Raw genomic sequence first — 21,024 nt, 5'->3', positions numbered from 1 at the left:
CTGAAGTTGACGACAGTTGTGAATTGCTGAGTAGTTAGGCATGTTAAAGAGTTGAGTAGTATCCTCTTTCAACCATGTTTCAGTAAGTATAATAAAAGAGAATTTGTTGTCAATAGTTTCTATCAAGGCACTAACATCATCGAAGTGTTTACCTAGGGATCTAACGTTCAAATTGATTACAGAGATATTGTGATTATGAGTTAATACATTGTTTACATCATGTGCTGCAAAATATCTGCAATTTAGATCATTAAAGTGATTATTGTCATAGATAGTGGATAAGAGGTTAAGTTCTGGGTCTATACTTGTCTGCATAAAAAAAGCTGATTGCATGAAAAACAAGGAAAGAAAGGCAAATTACAAGGTAGAAATAAGCTATAAAATAAGGGAAAATATGTACACAATACTGTGCAAAACAAACACAAAATGAATAACAAAAAAAAAAAAAAAAAAAAAAAAAAAGGTAGCTTACAAGGGGCTTACAGGGGTACAATGGAGTAAGGGAGTATGGCTAGGGCTAGGCAACCTAGGTAATAAATGAGATTAAAGAAAAAACATATAAACATGGACTATACAAAACGCAAGATATTGAAATACAAAACAAAAATATAAACAAGACTAAGCAATACAAAAACAAATTGAGCAAAAATGAAAAATGAGGTAGATTGCTTACAAGTACTCTCAGGTACACTGTAAGTAACAATTTGCAATTTGAGATGCAGGCAAAGCCAGGGGTACAATGGAGTAAGGGAGCATGGCGAGGCTAGGCAACCTAGGTAATAAAAGAAATCAAAGAAAAGTTGAATAATAAACATAGGCAAATTTAAGCTAATGATTATTTTTTTTTGGTTTTTTTTTTTAGATATATACAAGAGTTGTTACATTCTTGTACAGCCACTAGTACGCATACCGTTTCGGGCAAGTCCTTAATCCTATGGTCCCTGGAATACGATCCCCTGCCGCGAAGAATCGTTTTTTCATCCAAGTACACATTTTACTGTTGCGTTAAACAGAGGCTACAGTTAAGGAATTGCGCCCAGTAAATCCTCCCCGGCCAGGATCCGAACCCATGACATAGCGCTCACGGAACGCCAGGCGAGTGTTAACTATAAATAGTTCAGTTATGACTGTATAATTAATAAGACCTGAGGAACTATTAATGCACTCAATTAAATAATTTCAGTAAATGACTAGTTAAGAGTAAGTTAAAAATTAAGTCAGAAAATGAAACAAGGAGACTTAGGATACCTAGCCCCACTAGTTGACAGGGAGGTTAATTAAGGTAATTCACTGGGAGTGATAAGGCGAGACAAACCACATTGGGAGAGGAAAGTGTTGAGGTTCTCTTCTTTAGTAATTGTAAACATTTTGCCCTCTGCGGTTTTTCTCACCTTTATCAGTCCATCTCTAACGAAGCACTGATGAATCGCATCTGGGTTTTGTTGACGGATTTGACGCAGGCGGTAGAGGAGTTGCTGTCTGTTCCTAGTCAAGCACTCGTTGATGTATAATCCCTTCCGTTGGGATGCAGCTGTCCGGACTAGATGGGATTTCGTGAACTGGGAAGACAGCTTCAGGCGAATTTTCCGCTGGTTTTGACCTGATGGATTCTTTTTGCCTACTCTGTAGGCAGCAATAACGTCAGTTTTGTTTAGAATGAGCTGCAATTTGTTTTTTTAAGAGATCCTGAGCTATTTCGACATAATTTTCACCTTCATGTTCCACAGGTATATCTTGGGACTGACACAATAACAGAGTCTAGCAGCTTTTGCTGGTCTTGTTCATCCTGGGAGACGGAACGTTGGGCTGAAAATGTACTGATACATGTAGTCATTTTGCTGAGAGCTTCCTCCTGTTTTTTTATGGCTTCGTCAGTTTTCAGAAGGTTGTTTTCCTAACGGAGATCATTCAAATCATGCTGTAGTTGGTCTTGGCTAGCCTTGCAGTTTCTAATATCCTCGCGGAGGAAGGGTTATTTCTTGTTGTTGTTGTTGGAGATTAGCGCGGTTCGCTAGATTCTCATTTAGAAGACTCAAGATGATAGTATTTTGAAACTCGAGGACTAGGCACAACTTTTTGAACCACTGATTCTCGGTCCAGTTAGTGAATTCCTTTGAAGGACCGGAAGCTCGCTTGAGTTGCTTAAACTGGGATGCTAGCATGTTCATAGGAGAGGGTTGAGAGGACTCTGCTCCCTTGCTCAATGGGGTGGAGGGGAGGGCAGTACCGCCGCCCCAGACCCCAGAGCTTCTAGATGGAGAAACCCGAATATTGTTAGAGTTGGCCGGGATGGATGCCTTGTTAAGGGGTTTGTTGTCCTTATTTCCCTGCACAGTCACATTTTTAGGAGACATGATTGGTTAGAGTGGACTGGGGGTATATATTGTGAAGAAACTTGCGTCAGTCAGCGCGGTGGCGGCAGCATGCACTGGTACTCACAGCCGTAGAGGATTGTTTTGAAACTTATTTGAGATGGAATGAGTTGATTTTGGTCGGTTACTTTGGTTTTGCTATAACATGCTTGGACTCCATGTACTTAGCTGCCTGTGGGTGGCGGTCTACATCATCTGGCGATAGTTTAAGGGCTGATATAAAGCTTAGAGTGAGGAGCGTAACGTGCACTCAACCGCGTCAGACGACCAGTGAGTGATTCTCAAATGAAAGAGTGTCCCCTACTGCAGATATGACATTTTGGAAGGGACACTAGCCGATCGCGGATGGGCCGACTTAGGTCGTGGGCGACCAATCAGGGCCCGCCGTGACGTCACCGAGTGCCCCGGGCGGCGCCAACGTCAGAGTTGACCTGACCGTGAAGGCGAGAGGACGCACCTCGGTCAGCTCTCAAGGATTTGAGGCTCTACAAGCCTTTCTTAGTGGATTAGAGCTGGCTATCGCAGCCCATATTATGTATTGGAGACCCCGCGCTTCTGGGAAGCAAAAAGGAACCAAGTTTATTGAGCGAAAGAGTGCCAAACTTGGAAAATATTCGGCGACGACGCTGGGCGGCGACGCTGGACGTTGAGGGCCTGGAAAGGTGTGGCGGGCAGGCCTAGCTGTGACCGGGTCACATCCACTGAGGGTTTTGGAAGGACGACACCGTTCCTAGGACAAGGAGCAACGCCTTGTGGAAGGGGCGAGTGTGGGAAAATAGTGATAAGCTCAGTGCCCATCGATGAACCAGGATTGGGGTAGCTGAATCTCAGGGATTGGAACGGCGACAACGCGAAGGCTCCACGACACCTGAGGACCTGTGGAACTTTCCTGGATCGTCAAGGATCGACTTCAGGAAGTGTGGGAACCTCACACCATCGAGGGACAGGCGTCGTGAGCCAGGAATGTAAGGTAGATCATATTCCCTCCCATTTCCCCTTGTGTGAGTAGGCTAGTTATGCCACAATATTTACTTATGTATGTGGAAATAGGACATTAATACTTTAGTAGTAGAATAGGCTGCAAGGCAGCTTGTGTCCAGGACTGTCAGAGGGGACAGTGTGTATGGATGGCAGGACAGTGAAGAAGAGGCGCCGACGTGGTGAAGAGGCCCTCCTGTGAGAGAGTGTGGGACTCCTGTCTTTCTGCCCAGTTGAAGGAGTGTTGGAGGTCGTGGAAGAAGAGGCTGACGATCTCCAGACTTATTATCCTTATTTCCATATTCATGTATTACTTGTGATTGTATGTGTGTTCATGTAATTTGCGTCAGTAAATTCACACATTTTATCATTGTGTTTAAGTGTGCCTCCATTTATAATATTTCTCTATGAGCATACACGAAGGTTATCATAGTACCACCTAGAGAACACTACGTTCTCTATAGAAGTTCTTATTGCCTGGAGAGTGGTAAAGACAGCACGGACCTATATAAAAGTGTACCCTTAGCCATCCGATCAGTATCAGTGCCTGAATGGTGGCAACTAGTAACGTGGTGGCTAGAGAGAGGTAAAGCCACACAGACCTTCCTGGGAGAGTACCCTGGGCCGACAGTCTAGTAGCAGATCTATGGGAGTAGCAATCTTCTGGCTACAAACAATATATAATACACCCACTGAACTGCATTGCTGGGGTGCAGATATAATAACCCAGGTGGCGACCTTGTTAAGAAGAAGATAGAGAAGGCAGGCAGGAAAGGAGTTCCTGCAGCCTTTTGTCTGGCAGGCAAGGTTCAGGGAGGTTATGGTTATAAGGTAAGCCTGAGTCTTCCTTCACTCCTCCACAGGTCTAGGCCGGAACTGTTAACAGCAGTTTCCCCGTGTTTGACTGAAGAGCTTCCAGGGTGAATCAGTGGCACCCCCTTTTGTGGTGGAAGCAAAGACCTGCAGAGGTGGGCATTGTTGGTCCTCTCCTGTGTGACCAAGGAGACTCCGGTGAATCCCGGGAGTCGGAGGGGCTGAGTATTCGGCCTTTTGAGCCCCTAGCAGCTGAGTGCTAGCAGAGCCCCGGCCCACCCTCCACGTGACACTGTTTACTGCCTCCTGACACTTTTGGGTAACATAGTCCATCATACCCTGTACAGACTTATCTCTGAGGTCTGTGTCCCAAGGTATTTCACTTAGGAAACTTCTCATCTGTTCATAATTCCCCTTTCGGTATGCTAGCCTTTTGATTCCTAGTTCTTTTTTGGGGGAGATAAGTCCTAGCTCTACCAGGTACTCAAAGTTCAATACACTGTGGTCACTCATTCCCAAGGGCTCTTCCATCTTAACTCCCCTTATATCACACTCATTTAGGGTAAATATCAAATCAAGCATTGCTGGTTCATCTTCTCCTCTCATTCTTGTTGGTTCTTTGATGTGCTGGCTTAGAAAGTTTCTTGTTGCCACGTCCAGCAGCTTAGCTCTCCATGTTTCTGGTCCTCCATGCGGGTCTCTGTTCTTCCAATCTATCTTCCCATGGTTGAAGTCTCCCATAATTAGTAGTCCAGATCCATTCCTGCTAGCAACAGAAGCTGCTCTTTTATTATGTTAATGGTGGCCATGTTGTTTCTATCATATTCCTGTCTAGGTCTTCTGTCATTTGGTGGTGGATTATATATGACTACGACTATAATTTTTTCCCTCCATTCGTTACGGTACCTGCTATGTAGTCCCTGAAACCTTCACAGCCCTGAATATCCATCTCCTCAAAATCCCAGCCTTTTCTTACCAGCAGAGCTACACCACCCCCACCTCTTCCTTCCCTCTCTTTCCTCATAACATAATAGTCCTGTGGGAACACTGCGTTTGTTATCGTTTTCGTGATCTTTGTTTCTGTGAGGGCTATTATGTCTGGGTTTTCCTCTAGTACCCGTTCTCCAAGCTCATTGGCTTTATTTGTAATTCCATCTATGTTAGTGTACATCACTTTGAGGCTCACTTTCTTCTGTCCCTTCTCAAATCGCCTCCTTGGTGAGTGTTCTGCTGGTTGGAGAGGCTGTTCCATGGGTGTGAGGACCTGTGAGGTGGATAACAGAGTCTCAGAGGATACTGGGGGGCGGGGGATCCAGTGAAGGGGGAGGGAAAGGGAGGGTATGGGGTGAAAGAGGAGGGAGGATGGGAAGGAAAGGGGGGAAGGGAGGACTCGGGAGGAGGGGAGGGATAGAAGGGTGGGGATTGGGTGTGGGGGGAGGGAGATTTGGCTGAACATTTGAGTGGGGGCAGGGAGGGTTTGGGGTAGGGGGGTTTTCTATGCAGAGGGTGGTGGGGTTGTCCTTCCTTCTGGTGTTACTGGATAGCTGGTTGTGGGTTCCCCCCTCGCCTCTGGGGGTTTTGTGTTGGGAGCTGTGACTTCCTGGTTTTCCCCCTTTTGCCCTGCGCCTCTTCCTTGCTTCTGCCGCCACGGCTCTCTCCTCCCTTGTCATGTCTCTCTAGGAGGAATACATTTTTTAATTTTCCCACATTTTTCAGGGAGCTCTTCCTTGATAGGATCTTCTCCTTTGTGCTCTCGTTTGCAAACACTATCTTTATCATTCAGTCTCGGTCTTTGTTGTACCAACCTAGCCTGAAAACCTTCTCAATGCTATGCTCAGCTCCTTCCATGTCTAGTGCCTTTAGTACTTCATTCACTGCTGCTTTGTCCTTGTCATTCCACTCTGTCCTATTAGAGCCTTCCTGCTCTTTAATACCCACAGCAACCACTGATCTATTCCTTTCCAGCAGTTGGCTAGTGGAGTGTGCCGCCTCCTGTGAGGTGGCTGCTTTCATGGCCACCTCCATCACTGCAGTCATTACTTCAGTTATTTTTTTTTTAGTATTTCCGCAAATGTTGCTTTTATTGTGGCATTCTCATCCAAAAAACTATTACCTCCTTCCCCTGGATGGTTTTCTGATTCTCAGCCTCGATACCATTCTCTTTGAAGGCTCTAATCTCCTCCTTTGCTGCTGTCAGCTCTCTTTTCAGGCTGCTTATTTCGTTCTTCATTTCCTGCATCATTTCTTGCATCTCACTCTTGATGTCCTCCAGAAACTGGGCGAACATTTCCTTCATTTCGTCACCTTGGCTTGTGTGTATGTTTGTGTGTGTGTACATGTACTCACGTATTTGTACTCACCTATTTGTGCTTGCAGGGGTTGAGCTTTTGCTCTTTGGTCCCGCCTCTCAACTGTCAATCAACTGGTGTACAGATTCCTGAGCCTACTGGGCTCTATCATATCTACATTTGAAACTGTGTATGGAGTCAGCCTCCATCACATTACTTCCTAATGTATTCCATTTGTCAACCACTCTGACACAAAAAAAAGTTCTTTCTAATATCTCTGTGACTCATTTGGGCACTCAGTTTCCACCTGTATCCCCTAGTGCATGTGCCCCTTGTGTTAAATAACCTGTCTTTATCTACCCTGTCGATTCCCTTGAGAATCTTGAATGTGGTGATCATGTCCCCCCTAACTCTTCTGTCTTCCAACGAAGTGAGGTTTAATTCCCGTAGTCTCTCCTTAACTGGGGGGACCTTAATTTATTAAGTAATGTTTACAGAGCAACTGCTGTACCCCAATAAAAGATGTCGTGTAACATGACTGAGTAGAATACCAGTACTGCAAAGATGCAACTAAGGGAATGAGTCGTAGGACATTAACCGTGCCTAGTGCCGGCTAGCCGAAGCAATGTTGCAGTACTCGCAATCAGTTTAATACTATAACTAAAAACAATGCCAGAGTTAATTGAGTGGCACAGCCAGTACAGTATGTATAAAATATATTCTGTATACACAGAGGGCATAGAAAAGAATAGATAAGAAGTTCCAGGGGTAATGATATGCTAATGCCTAGTTTACATGTAAAGTCTGCAACCCCCAACTTGCACTACAAGAGAGCACTTGACATATGGTAAGTAGCTGCGGGCAGCCCTAGACTTGGGGATCCGGCGCAGCACCCCCACTCCGCAGGCCAGCGAAGCCGGACCCCCACCCCCCGAAGGGCGAGGTGCCTGCTGGCCGCAGAAGTAACTTATCTAGGTAATGGAATGACGTCTTGCCTGACGTAGGAGTGGAACGCATCACTTTTCCACCTGCCAACTGCTCTGATTGCTGCCGGTGCCAGGCCATCCTTGGACATCTGCGTGGCCCTGCCGATTCTGAAGGAGTGCGGAGCATAATCATTTGGAGGCAGGCCTAGCGCTCGAACGGCAGCCCGGAGCACCCATGTGAAATCTTGTCTGGTGACCGGGGCGCCCGATTCGCCTAGGAAGATAGGTCCTGGTTCCATGCCCCGTCGTCTTATGTAGTTCGCCATGGCACGGACAATGCAGTAGTTGTCTGGTCACGGGCAATCATCGTGCGGGAAGCCGTTAGGCCTTGTTGCGCGCTCCCTTAAGTAGTTGTGTGACTAGGAACTGGCGAGTAGAATCCTCCCTACCGTGCAGCTTGAACATGAAGGTGATTGCCGCAAGGTAGGCGCAGAGAGAGCGGAAAGCCAAACCTCGGGACAGCAGCGACTGCAGGAAGTTCCCCAGTGTCATGGACGAGGCCTTGAAGGGACACTCCCGTCCCCTGTCGTTCGATATATACGCCACGTACTCCGCCCACTTATGTTGATATGCTCGCCACGTCGCGGGCTGCAGGGAGTCGAGCAGCGTCCTTACAGTTTCAGGGTGAAGTTGCAGGGCAGGAGGTGCTGCGGGATTGCGGTTGGCTTCTCGGCGAGTCCTGCGTCTCGCACGAACGAGGGCGGCAGTACCTGCAACCGGGAAAGAGCGTCACAAACCCCGTTTAACTTGCCCGGGAGGTGAGATGGAAGAAGCGTAATATTATGGGTGGCTATGGGAGAACACTTGAAGTTCTCAAATGGGGGGACCTCGAAGGGGCCCGCTATGCGCCCCAGGCTCAGTTCCTTGTCGAGCATAGGCCGCACTAAATGTGGCAGGGCTGTAGTTGCTGGGGGGGGGGGGGGGTACGAGAGGGGAGGAGAGTTCGAGCCCCTTCGTAACTGAGTAGGAAACCCCCCCGGAAGCCTCCGACGACATAGTCCCGGAGGGGGTAACCCACCAGGAGAGCATCAAGTGCTTCTGCGTCCACTGGCGTTGTGACGTGTGTCTTTCTTCCTGCTCTTGTCCTGAGTGGGGCGACGGGAACGATTCTCCTTGGCGGAGGCGACTCGAGGTTTGGCCTGGGGGCACGGGCAGTAGGCAGGGTGTCGCTTGTGGCAGCGCGTGCAGTAGTGCTTGTAGGTGCAGGACGGGACAGAGCAGCCTGCCCCAGTTGCGTGGAAAGCATAGCAGTATCCCGGTGGTAATCCGTAGGCCCGTGCAGTAGAGAGCGAACGTTCAGCTGGGGAGGCGACTGCGCGAGGCACCGCCTGAATCCGCTCCTGCACTGCACGTTGTACCGACCGGATCTCCAGGTCGAGTCTTAGTGCGGTCCAAGGGCAGCCCGACCTCTTCTTGTCCCACCTGAAGGCCTCATCGTACCACATCCAGTCGCCTCGGAGGTTGCGCTTCATGGACTTCATGTAGCGGACATAAGTGAAAAGCGCCCGCCCCTCGGCGGGATGTCGCTCCAGGTAGATTGAAGCAAAGATGTCAAAGCCGTGCCCCCACTGCTCCGGCGTCAGAGGCGGCAGGTTCTTAGTGGATAACTGGGCCTCAGAGGGAGTGGCATGGCGTGTCTCTGAGGGCCTGGCACTTCATGACCGATGCACTTCTTCGCCCAGACTTTCTTCCTTAGGGCCAGTGGGACGTGCTCGCCTAGCATGGTGATGGTGTTGCCTCGCGTCCCCCAGGGCTGTCCCACCCAAGGACTGGGGGTAGGGGGGAACGAGCTCTCTCGGCGGTACTCACCGTTGGAGGACGTGCTGGAAGAGCTGTGTTGCCGCCGTGTCGCGTGTCTCCTCGCCCTTGACCGTGGGCGGCAAACAGGGGGAGAAGGCTGTGCGTGTAGGCGGGTTCATGAGGGCGTCCATGTCGCCCGCTCCGCCGGGGTGCGAAGTCTGTCGTCGTCTCGTATCAGAGGGGGGGGGGGCTCCGAGCCTGAGCAATGAGCGTCTGCAGCGTTGCCCAGTCGGCGGCCGAAAGTTGTGGGGGTTGTTCGGCCGCGTCCCGCGTGGCCACGCTAGTTGGGCGTGCATCGTGGATGTGGTCGCCGTCCGAGTCAGAGTCGCCCGAAGAGGCCTCCGAGGAGGAGGCGAATCGAGCGGGTTTCACCCTTGCCCTGGGCGGTTGCGTCCTAGCGCCCCTTCGTCGCTGTCCTCTTGTTGATGCCGCCCTTGTCCTCTTCTTCACCATGGGGGGGGGGCGGGCCGGCATCCCCGTACTGCGGAGAGGGGGAAAATATAAGGGGCAGCCAGGGCAGGACAGGAAAGGAAACATAGCTAAGCGTGTAAGCAAGATAACTTATAACCATGTAAAGCAAAGCATGCCAGCAGAAAAAAAAAGAAAAAAAAACATAAGTAATAACTAAAAGTGAGAAACGGAGAAAGACGAATAAATGGAAGGAGTAAAACTGGATAAGGACATAGAAGTAAGAGAATAAATAATGTATGAAACGGAATGATAAAATAAATGCATAAGTGGGTAGCAGACGAACAGAAATAAAGGCAAAGTAAATAAATAACAGATAAAACGGAAAATAGAAATAACGAAAAGAGGAGCAGAATAACCGGGAAAACAAGACTAGAAACATTAACGCTAGAGAAAGCGTATAAATGTGAGCAGTACAAACAGAGCAAAGGCAAAAGTAATAACTGAAATAAAGTAAATAAATAACGAATGAACGTAGAAACAAACGAATGAAAGTGTGGCAGTATAAGCAGAAAAGGAACAAAAGTAATAACCTAAGTAATTAAATAAATAAAGAATAAAGGGAGAAAACGAATAAAAAGGAGGCAGTAGCACAGAATAAGGACATAAGTAAATAAAGGAAATTAATACATAAAGCAGGGTGGAAAATTAAGGGAAACAAAACGTAGTAATAGGCGAGTAAAAGTGGGCAGGACAAACAGAATAAGGACAGAAGTAATATAGCTGTCATAAAGTGAATAAAGAACGAATAAACGTGAAAGAAGCAAACGGAAGAATGTGTAACAGTAAAACGGAATAAGGGCATAAGTAAACTTAATAATAAAATAAATAATGAATAAACGGAGAAAGCGAAAATGGAGGCAGTAGACTAGTGAAAATAAATAAATAATGAGTAAATAAAATAAATATAAGTAAATAAACTCAGAAATAAACTAAAATAAATTTAACAAACTTTAATTAATTAATACTTAAAATAAACAAAACAAAATGACTAATTAATTAAATAAATCAAAAATATAAATTTAGTAAATAAACTAAAATGAAATGCCAGGACATAAGAAAACTTAATAAAATAAATAATGAACAAAAGGAGAAAGTGAAAAAACCAGCGTTGAATGTAATGAAACGCCATTTTCTGGGTGAGTCCCGGAGGGTCCCCGGAGCTATCCCAGGCTGATATGCTAATGTCAGACTTTGGCATCAGACATGTGTATGGAGTTCTTAGGCCTACCGGGGACCACGGCCAGAACCGGGCCCCCTCAGAGAGGCAAGGGGAGCAATGGCCTATAGAAGCCCCCGTGTGATTGGAAGCATTCTATGTCTGCCATCGACCGGAACAGGCACCCAGAAAGGTAAGCGCCTCAAAACAAACCCCTATTCTGGTTAAAATTGTTACCAAAAACCGAACTAGTGGATTTAGAACTCCCCAACCGAAAACAAGCAAACTAGTGTGACGTCACACACCGCCGCGCCGCTGTCTGCGCAGCTCCCCCCTCCCTGGGAGGGGGAAAGGGGAGCCCCAGACCCCCCGCGCCGGCTACCACACCTCAGTTCTTGAGGCTGGATGTCAAAAACGCGAAAAACCGCCGACCGGAGGGAGGGAGGGATGCCGGGGAGCCTCCGGGACTCACCCAGAAAATGGCGTTTCATTACATTCAACGCTGGTTTTCTGGGGGGAGCCCTGTCAGCTCCCCGGAGCTAACTACCCACAGACAGAAAAAAGAGGGACTTACCCGGGAGGCGGTCGTCGCTCACTCCTCAACTCGAAGCCGAGACAACTGGCTGCAACCGCCGACCCAAAGCAACACAGGCCCGACGAGGCCCAGGGACATTCACAAGGTAACGAGCAGCCAGGACCCTGTTCGACCGCCAAAATCCCTGCGCCCGAATATCAGACCAAGACATATTCCCAAAGACGGCAGCAAGAGTCGCGAACTTACGAACGTCATGGGCACGGGGATAGACCGTAGGCTGGCTGGACTTAATAACCCTGCGGACGACCTGACAGACCTGAACCCGCGAACAGGGAAGAAGGGAAACCGGATCAACCCACAGCGCGTCCCCGGACACAGAAGCTGTGGCGCGCAAATAACGGCGAAGCGCCGAAACCGGACACAAAACATGATGCACCCCCGGCCTGACCAACCAAGCATCAACCACCCATGGACCCCTCCGGAACCAACCCATCCTCCGAATAGACAGTACGTTTTAATACTAAGTGTAATAAGTACATTTTCATACTTACGTATTTAGTACATAAATGCACTTACTGGGCTGTTCCAGTTACTGGCTGGCCTCCCTAGAATATTTTCCCCGAAACGAGGAATACGTTTTCTTTAATGTAACGGGTGTGCTGTTTTCTTTTCTTAATTTTTGCGGATACTCAGTCAATTTTGCTTATACTTGTATACTCAGCCCAAATTTTGCCTTTATAATTTAAGGTATCATGAAAATTGGCCGCTTTTGAGGCAATTAAGCATAGCAGAAGCACAGTCACTGACATTTAAAGGAAAGAAGGAATGAGATAACTATTTAAATTACGATGTAAATCCTTCTAATTTTTGCTCGTTCGTCAATGAGAACTGATGCCAACGCACTGGCCAATAAACTGAATAATACTGGCCAGTAAACAATAGATTGCTTGATTGGTGATTGATGAAGATTAAGCCACCCAAAAGGTGGCACAGCCATGAATAGCCCGTAAGTGGATGCCCTCTCTGAGCCATTACCAGTATCAGTAGATGATACTGGAGATCTGTGGAGGTGCGATCGCACCCTGCCTGACGGGAGATGTCTCCCGTGACTAAACAATAAACTGAACCTATCATAAAGAAGAACGACGACCATTGACCGTCTAGTGCTCCAACAGAGTGTAACTGTAATTAACAATGCTCAAGTCCTGACCAACAGTCAAATATTAATCCATCAGCCACGAAGCAGAGCGTCTCCCAACATCAACTCTAGTGCAGGGTCCTGTTGAAAAAAAAATCCGATTTTACATAGGTTTACCGTGACAGACACTAACAATAGTAGCCTTGAAGAGGAAAGGAAATCGGCAGATTGTCGAAGGTTTGCCTTGATATTTTCCAGCTATACAGTACTTTAAAAGAAAAGTTAACAGATGTTTGACTTTTATCCTTCTGTTTCACCAATATTTACCAACCATCGGGATGAATACTTATATGACACAAACTAGACATATTAGTATGAAAAAGAACTAACAATTCTCCAAATAGTAGGACGTGATTCAGTTTTCATGGATATATTCATTTTCGGGTGTTCGACTTCAGTTTGGAAATATGAATAGGCACAGTTTGGTGCATTCAGATGATAAAGCTTTATGACATTAATTACAAATGGCATAAGAAAGAAGCAAATATTAGTTATATTTAGAACCTATAACAGAAAATAATTTAAGTAAAACAGTTGATATAAAAAGCTGTATATAATTAAAAGTTGTTAGTTTCATCGCAATTAATGTAAACATGTGATCATTCGTTCAAAAACAATAACACACGTGATCCTAGATTTTGCAGTCATCGGGAGAACAAATCCTTCATGCAAACTGCACCTACTATCAAGAAGAAGAAGATCCTAGATTTGGGCATGGTATGTAAAGTTTTCTCGGCATTTATGTAAATAATTCCTTCATATGTAATATTTTACTAATTGAAAAGAATGCAAATGTTTCATTGCTGTTTAGTTAAATAATTTTCAAAAACTTGTTGCAGTATTAAAGTTTTGCTTGTTATGTGTAGGAAGAATATATTTTACTGCATATTGGTATACACATTCCAATACGTTTTTAGTATGCAGCATGTTGTTTTTATCAATTATGTTTTTTATAATAAGCTTCCTAGAAGGTTGTAACAGATCCCATGAGCACCACACCAGAAACAAATACCTATTTGATATTCCAAGAGTACGACTTAGTTAAACTAAAAATGCTTTACAAATCAAGGGACCTCGAATGTGGCCTTCCCAATTATGTTAAAGACTGTACCTCTCCCAACCAGTTTAAGTTAAAAACTAAGTACTACCTAATTAACTCAATGTAACCTACCTCACCCCCAAAATGTCAACCCATCTCTTCTATTTAAAACAATGCTGTTTGTTGACCAAATTGTATTTTACTTTTTTTCTGCTATGTTTCACCCCCCCCCCTCCCTTTTTTCCCATTTTTTTCTTATTTTTTCTCAACACAATTTATACTTTAATCTCTTTTAGTATTAAGTTTTAGTCTTAGTGTTTTTCCTGCCCGAAACACTTTGCGTAATAGTGGCTTTAGGCATTGTATGTACTAGCTCTATCTATAAATCCATCTACTTTTGTATCTTACCTTGTATGTATGTACTTTACCTGAATAAATAATTGTATTTGTATTTGTAATAGGTAGATGATACAGAAAGCAGTACAATGTCTGTCACAAATCCTTTTACTGCGGCAGCATTAAGACCACAAGTCAGTAGAATAAAAATGCCTGGAAGATCGACCCCATCCAGCATACTAGCAGGTAAAAAAACATTTAATCAGCTTTTGACAAAATTACAAATAAAGATGTGTTATGTTATGTCATTGTGTTAGGTTAGCCTAGTTATTATTTCCAATTTGTTTTTTAATTTGTATTAGTATGCAGTACTAGGCTATTGTAACAAATTGGAATGTACAACGTCCAATATTTTTTTGGCAGATTCGTTCTTGGCTCCTGAAAACTATCTTTACTTATCAGATGTACCAAGAATAACTCCGGACAATAATGATGGTATTGTTTATAAAATCATTTGATTATGGCCTTTATAATACATTAATATCAAAGTTTACAACCTTGTGTAATACAGTAAGTCTTTGTTTTAACAATAACAACAGAATTTTTTTTCTTTGCTCAGCATAATTGGCTTGAAATCCATCATCCCATTATAATTTCTATCACTTTGATCATTGGTTTAGACAATTACATCAAAACATTTAATGTAGCTTCTCTTGCTACAGTTATAATGTATCCTATTGAGAATGTATATTTTTTTAACAGAAGGTCTCCAGACACTAGCAATTTTAGCTAAAGAGAACCTGCATCGTGAATATTTGAAAATAAACTCAGCTCTCCAGAAAAAATGTGAATATATGAAGCGAAGTTTAAATATTGAGGACCTAAATTATCTGAAGCCTTCAAACAAGAAAGGAAAAGGAGAAAATTACTGCAGGATTATTGAAATCAATCAAACACAACGTTCAAACTTATCAGAAGGTAATTTTTTATTTAGTTATTTATTCCATGACCCATGTTTGTGTGTTCCTATATCATAGTATAATGATAGGTTTAATTGCTAGTGTAGATTTCATTTTGCCTCAGACTTAAAATTATTTAGGTTTTTGGTGTTTTATTATTCAAAATTTGTTTATAGATAATCCAAGGTTATAGTCAACTTCTCCTTTGAAAACAGATATTTACCTGAATGCCACAAACTCTAGTAGCCTAAAAGAGTACAGGAAGCCCGCGGCTTGTCGCAATTCCCCCATTTGCCTTTATGATCTTTTTTTGGGTATATTTAGAAATTCAGCATAGTTTTGGCAGTTACAGCTCTGGTGGGTAGGCAGTTCCATGTGTTAATAACCCTCTGGGTCAAAAATAATTTCCTGTTGTTAGCCCTACATTTTGGTTTGTTGAACTTGAAACCGTTGCTCTTTGTTTGAATTACATCTGAACCAAACTAGCCAAACTTTTTTTGATAATGTCATTGACTGCTTCATATCTGGTTGCAATCTTTCCCTGTGTCTTATGACAGATTAGGCCATGGCTGCCATATTGGTCTGCCCTTGCATAGCCGCAAATACACCGGTGTTCGGTGGAGATAGGGGCAGCGATGGTCATAGACAGCAAAAAAATGTAGATAGTTTACAAATTAAAAATAGATAAAGTGTTGTGGAATTACCATACTTAAAGGTTGATTTTCTGCCAAACAGCCCTTCTGCCTGCTTCTCTTTCACCTCCACACATTCAAAGTTCTGACTTCTCAACTAGTGTACCAACATATACTCAAACATATTTACCAGCTGCAGAACAAACACCAAAATCATTGAATTCTGGTACGTCCCTATTTGAACTATGTAATGTAATATAATCTTAGTACCTAGTATCTACTATATATATATATATATATATATATATATATATATATATATATATATATATATATATATATATATATATATATATATATATATATATATATAATATATATATATCATAGTCTAACTAACACATTACTGAAAGCTTTCAGTTGTTCTAGATGCTTATATAATATGTATAAAATACACTTTTATTTATTACATCTATTTGCTCTTGAAGATTTTCCTGACTAATTTAGAATCCCATATTTCAAAGTACTTGCTGCAGAACTGGAGGAAATTTATGATTCTCAAGCAAGCATTTCTGATTGGCAAAAAAGAAGAAAAAATAGCGAGATTAAATGGGGAGAACGTAGGTCAATGTTGTTTAGCTGGACATTGTCGAAGTTGGGTGTTCCAGATAAAGGTAAATAACATCTTTAGTGTGTAATTATGGATAAATTTCAATGTAATTATGAAATGCATGATTAATGTCAATCTCTGAATACACTTAGATGTTTGTCATTTTTAAACTTGGTATACAATATTTCTAAATCCAGTATTACCATTCAAAGTACATAATTACATTATTTTTTGGAAAACCAGGCAAATGTTGTGTGCAATGTAGAAGTTGTGAGGCAAGCATAAAATGTGAAGACTGCTTTCATTTTTTGTGTCATAAATGTGATCAGCAGCAGCATTTTGTAATGCCTTTCCACCAGCGATTCTGCTGGAAAAATGGGTTCTTCGAGCCTTTAGACCCAACACAAACTGTGTGTTCAGATGGGAATGTCATTCACTGGAGTAAGTAATGTACCTGTAGTCTGTTTCTTATACTCTCAATACAATACAATACAATACAATTTTATTTAGGTAAGGTACATACATACAATAAATATTTACAAGGATTGTTTAACTTATAGGTATAGCTAGTACATACAATGCCTAAAGCCACTATTACGCAAAGCGTTTCGGGCATGATAAACTTAAATGACAAGCTTAATACTAATTGAGCATAATGAGTAGAATGAAAACAAGAAATGAAAACATAGATGAAAAAGCAGCACAAATACAATTATGTCGACAAACAGCGCTCTTTAAAGAAAAAAAACAGACATTGGTTGACAATAGAAGGGTAAGGCAGGTTACAGGGAATTTATTAGGTATAGCTTCGCTTTTAACTTAAACTGGTTGAGAGAGGTACAGTCTTTAACATGGTTGGGAAGGTCATTCCACATTCTGGGCCCCTTGATTTGTAGAGCATTTCTAGTTTGATTAAGTCGTACTCTAGGAATATCAAAACTGTATTTATTTCTGGTGTGATGCTCATGGGTTCTGATACAACCTTCTATGAAGCTTTTGAGATCAGGATTGGCATTATAGTTTAGCGTTTTATATATGTATAATACACATGAGAGAATGTGCAGTGACTTAATGTCTAACATATTCAGAGATTTAAGTAGGGGTACCGAGTGATGTCTGGGGCCAGAATTGGATATTGTCCTAATAGCAGCTTTGTGTTGAGTAATTAGAGGACGTAAGTGATTTTGGGTAGTAGAGCCCCAAGCACAAATACCATAGTTGAGATATGGATAGATAAGGGAGTAATAGAGAGTCACCAGGGCAGGGCGTGGTACATAATATCTGATCTTAGAAAGAATGCCCACAGTTTTTGAAACTTTTTTTGATATGTTTAGAATGTGTCCCTGGAAATTAATCTTGTGGTCAATGAGAATGCCAAGGAATTTGCCATCTAATTTGTTACAAATTTGGGTATTGTTTATTTTGAGATTTATTTGATTAGAGGATTTATTGCCAAACAGAATATAAAAGATTTTGTCAATGTTAAGGGTGAGTTTGTTGGCAGTTAGCCACAGATGGACTTTATTTAGCTCAGTATTTACTGTGGCATTTAGAGCAAGGGAATCAGGACTGGAGTAAATGAAGGTTGTGTCGTCAGCAAATAGAATTGGTTTGAGGTGTTGGGAGGCATTTGGAAGGTCATTAATGTAGATGAGAAAGAGGAGAGGGCCAAGTATGCTGCCCTGGGGAACACCAATGTTGATGGGTAGGGTGGGAGAAATTGTATTATTCACAGAAACATATTGGAGCCTGTCAGTAAGGTAGGATTTGAGGTATTGTAGGGAGTGTCCTCTGACTCCAAAATGATGTAATTTAAGAAGAAGGTTTTGGTGGTTGACAGTGTCAAAAGCTTTACGCAGGTCCACAAACAACCCAACAGAGAACTCATTTTTATCAAGAGCTGTATGAATCGAGTTAAGCATACTAATAAGTGCATCGTTAGTGCTTTTTTTGGGTCTGAAGCCATATTGGCAAGGGCTAATTATATTGAGTTTGGCTAGATATGAGTAAAGCTGCTTATAGATTAGTTTTTCAAAAAAATTTGACAAGTTTGGCAGGATAGATATAGGTCTGTAGTTGTTAACATCTGTGAGATTACCACATTTGTGGACAGGCGTTACTCTCGCTTTTTTTAGAATATCTGGGAAGGTTTGGAGTTCAAGTGACTTGTTGAAGAGCAAAGCAATAGCAGGGGCTAAAGATCTGGAGGTTTTTTTGTAAATTAAAGTTGGTATCTCCTCAAGGACACCAGACTTGGTTTTAAGGGAAAGGATTATCTCATTGACGTCAGTGGAATTAATAGGCTTTAGGTACAGAGACTGTGGATAGTTACCTGAGAGATAGTCATTAATGTCTGTACTGGAAGATGGAATATCATTGGCAAGGGATGAACCAATGGAAGAGAAGAACCTATTGAACTCAGTAGCAGAATCAGAGGCTGAAAGCTGACCATCGTTATTAGACAGGAGAGTCGGTTTGATATTTAAAGACTTCTTTGATCCCAATATTTGAGAAATTGTTCTCCAAGTTTGTTTAATGTTGCTCTTTATTTGGGTAAATTTATCTTCGTAGTATTTAGTTTTGGCTCGTCTAATTATCTTAGACAGCAATAATGAGTAATTCTTTGAGAATTCTTTGGAGACAATTCCTAACCTATACTTCTTCTCAAGGTCATGTTTTTTATTAATAGATTTAAGTATTCCCTTTGTAAGCCAGGGATTGTTAAGCCTTTTGGTTGTGACTTGTTTTGTAAGCATAGGACAGTGAATATTATAAAGGCTAAGAGTTTTTTGAAGAAAAGATTGTACTGCATGGTTGATGTCCACTATGTTACCTAACTCGGACTCCCAGTTGACATTATCAGCAGCAGTTATAAAATTGTCTATAGCAGTTTCATTGTGTAGTCTAAAACGTATCACTCTTGACTCAAGAGGTGGTTTGCTAATGTTAGTTAAGAGAAATGTGGGGTAATGATCTGTAGTGCTATCGGTGATTATACCTGAAGTAAGCGGAGAGGTTATGTTTGTCCAGATGTGATCGAGCGTCGTGGCAGTGCTATCAGTGATTCTAGTAGGTCTAGTGATTAAGGGTATGAGGAAGCAGGAATTCATACAGTTGAGGAAGCTAACAGCAGTGGGGTGTTCAGGCTCGCAGAGGTCAGAGGTCTCTCATTTCTATCCTGAACCAAGCAGTGTTTTAAAATTTTATTTAGTTCATGTAATTTTTTTAGTAGTTTTTGTATTGGTCATTTTCCTCATTAATTATTGATTACCTCATTAATTACAGATTTTTAGTTAAATAAATGAATTTTTATTTGTTAATAAATATAAATCTTTCATGTAACTCCAGTTAATGCTAAAAAAATTATTAGTAATTTAAAATGTAATGATTGAAACATGTATTTATTTTGCTGCATAGCTGATCTTGTAAATTTAATTGTTACCAGAGCCTGTTGTACCAGCACATCCACCTAATTCCTGCCCGAACTGCAGTGAGAGCAAGTTCACAACTTTAAGCTCCAATAATTTGTACATCTTTGTAACTTTAAGTGGTAGGTTACTTTAAGAAACATTTATTTGATACTAGTATTGGTAGCTGGCATTGCTCAGGTGACCCAGGCTACAGTCTTCATCAATATAACCATTTATACTTCACTCTCTTTACCACTGTATCTTCACTTATGAAGACGTATTTATATCACATACGTATTTATAACCATACAGAGACTTGTTTATGGGTTGGTTTACACATATATTGATAGCCACACTTGAATCCCTTGCCAAATAAAATTGTTTTACTTCAATTTTTTTTATTTTTTTGTGGGGGGCAGGAAGGTATGATCTGTATACCCCAATATTTAGGTGCAAGTGCGGATATGTAGATGAAGAACTTGGGAAAGCCATGCACCAGTCTGGTTTTTATTCAACTGGAAGAAATAGTAGCACTTTCTACAACATAAATCTATTGGATTCCTGGCATTTTCTCAAGAGAAGCAGCCCTGGAACTTCTCTTCAGGCATTAGTTAGTGCACTGGAATTATTTGGTGCTTGTCGAGGGCGTGTAAGTTTTCATACCATTACTGTTTTAATAGTGCAAGTATTAAATTGGTGTATAAACTTAAAAACTAAGTTTGTTACTAAGCAAATGCATTGTCATTATTTAAGAAATAGGGTTAAATATTATTAAATTAATAAATAGCATGAATATTCTAAATATATATTTTACATATGTCTAATATCATAAGAAATGGAAATGGATTACCAATCTTTAACAATTTCTCTTTTTATGTAATGCTCATGTAAGTTTATTTTCATTTCCTGCAGGTATTTATAGTCTGTTGCTTAACATGCCACTGCTTGGCACTTTTTGATAATTACTTACACACATTTTACATCTTAGCATGGTCCCATCAATTTTGAGACAACAAAAAGAGTCTTCTTTGAATGGCGTTTCCATCAGTATGAACTTGGGAGAATAAAAGGAGAATTTGACAAGGGGTGCCCTGCATGTGATACAACACCTGTGGCTGTACATATTGATGGCAACAAGAAACTGTATCGTTACAACAAAGTTGGGACGTAAATATTCAAGTTAAAATATTTAATGCTGCTCATTATTGTTAAGGTATAATGTAAGGTGTAGTAATATGTTTGTAGTACTATAAACACAGCACTGTATAATATTTATATAGCGTCATGCAACTTTTAATCAGATTTTTTTTATTGTTAACTGATTACACCTTTATTACTTGCCTTTCAACTTCAGTTGAATTTTTTTATTTGGACTAAGGCTTTACTAATTAAAAAATATTTATTTCACTATATACATTCATTTAGAATAGGAGGGATTATG

At 42.1% G+C, this 21,024-nt stretch overlaps 1 long non-coding RNA gene across 2 annotated transcripts; it reads left to right on the top strand.

The window, feature by feature from the left end:
• Positions 1-14,759: 14,759 nt before the first annotated feature.
• LOC123753500 (uncharacterized) lies at positions 14,760-19,993 on the top strand. 2 transcript variants are annotated; one of them, XR_011223882.1, is made up of 3 exons: positions 14,760-14,950; positions 15,667-15,789; positions 16,088-16,445. It is a non-coding gene; the product is annotated as an uncharacterized lncRNA (long non-coding RNA). The 2 variants fall into 2 exon arrangements; XR_011223881.1 differs by lacking the exon at positions 16,088-16,445 and adding an exon at positions 19,619-19,993 and having other exon boundaries at positions 14,762-14,950.
• The last annotated feature ends 1,031 nt before the right edge of the window (positions 19,994-21,024 follow it).

Source organism: Procambarus clarkii, chromosome 6 (genome assembly GCF_040958095.1).
Source record: "Procambarus clarkii isolate CNS0578487 chromosome 6, FALCON_Pclarkii_2.0, whole genome shotgun sequence".
Lineage (NCBI taxonomy): Eukaryota > Metazoa > Arthropoda > Malacostraca > Decapoda > Cambaridae > Procambarus > Procambarus clarkii.
Note: the sequence above shows the minus strand (reverse complement) of the source record. Positions and strands in the feature narration are given on the sequence as shown.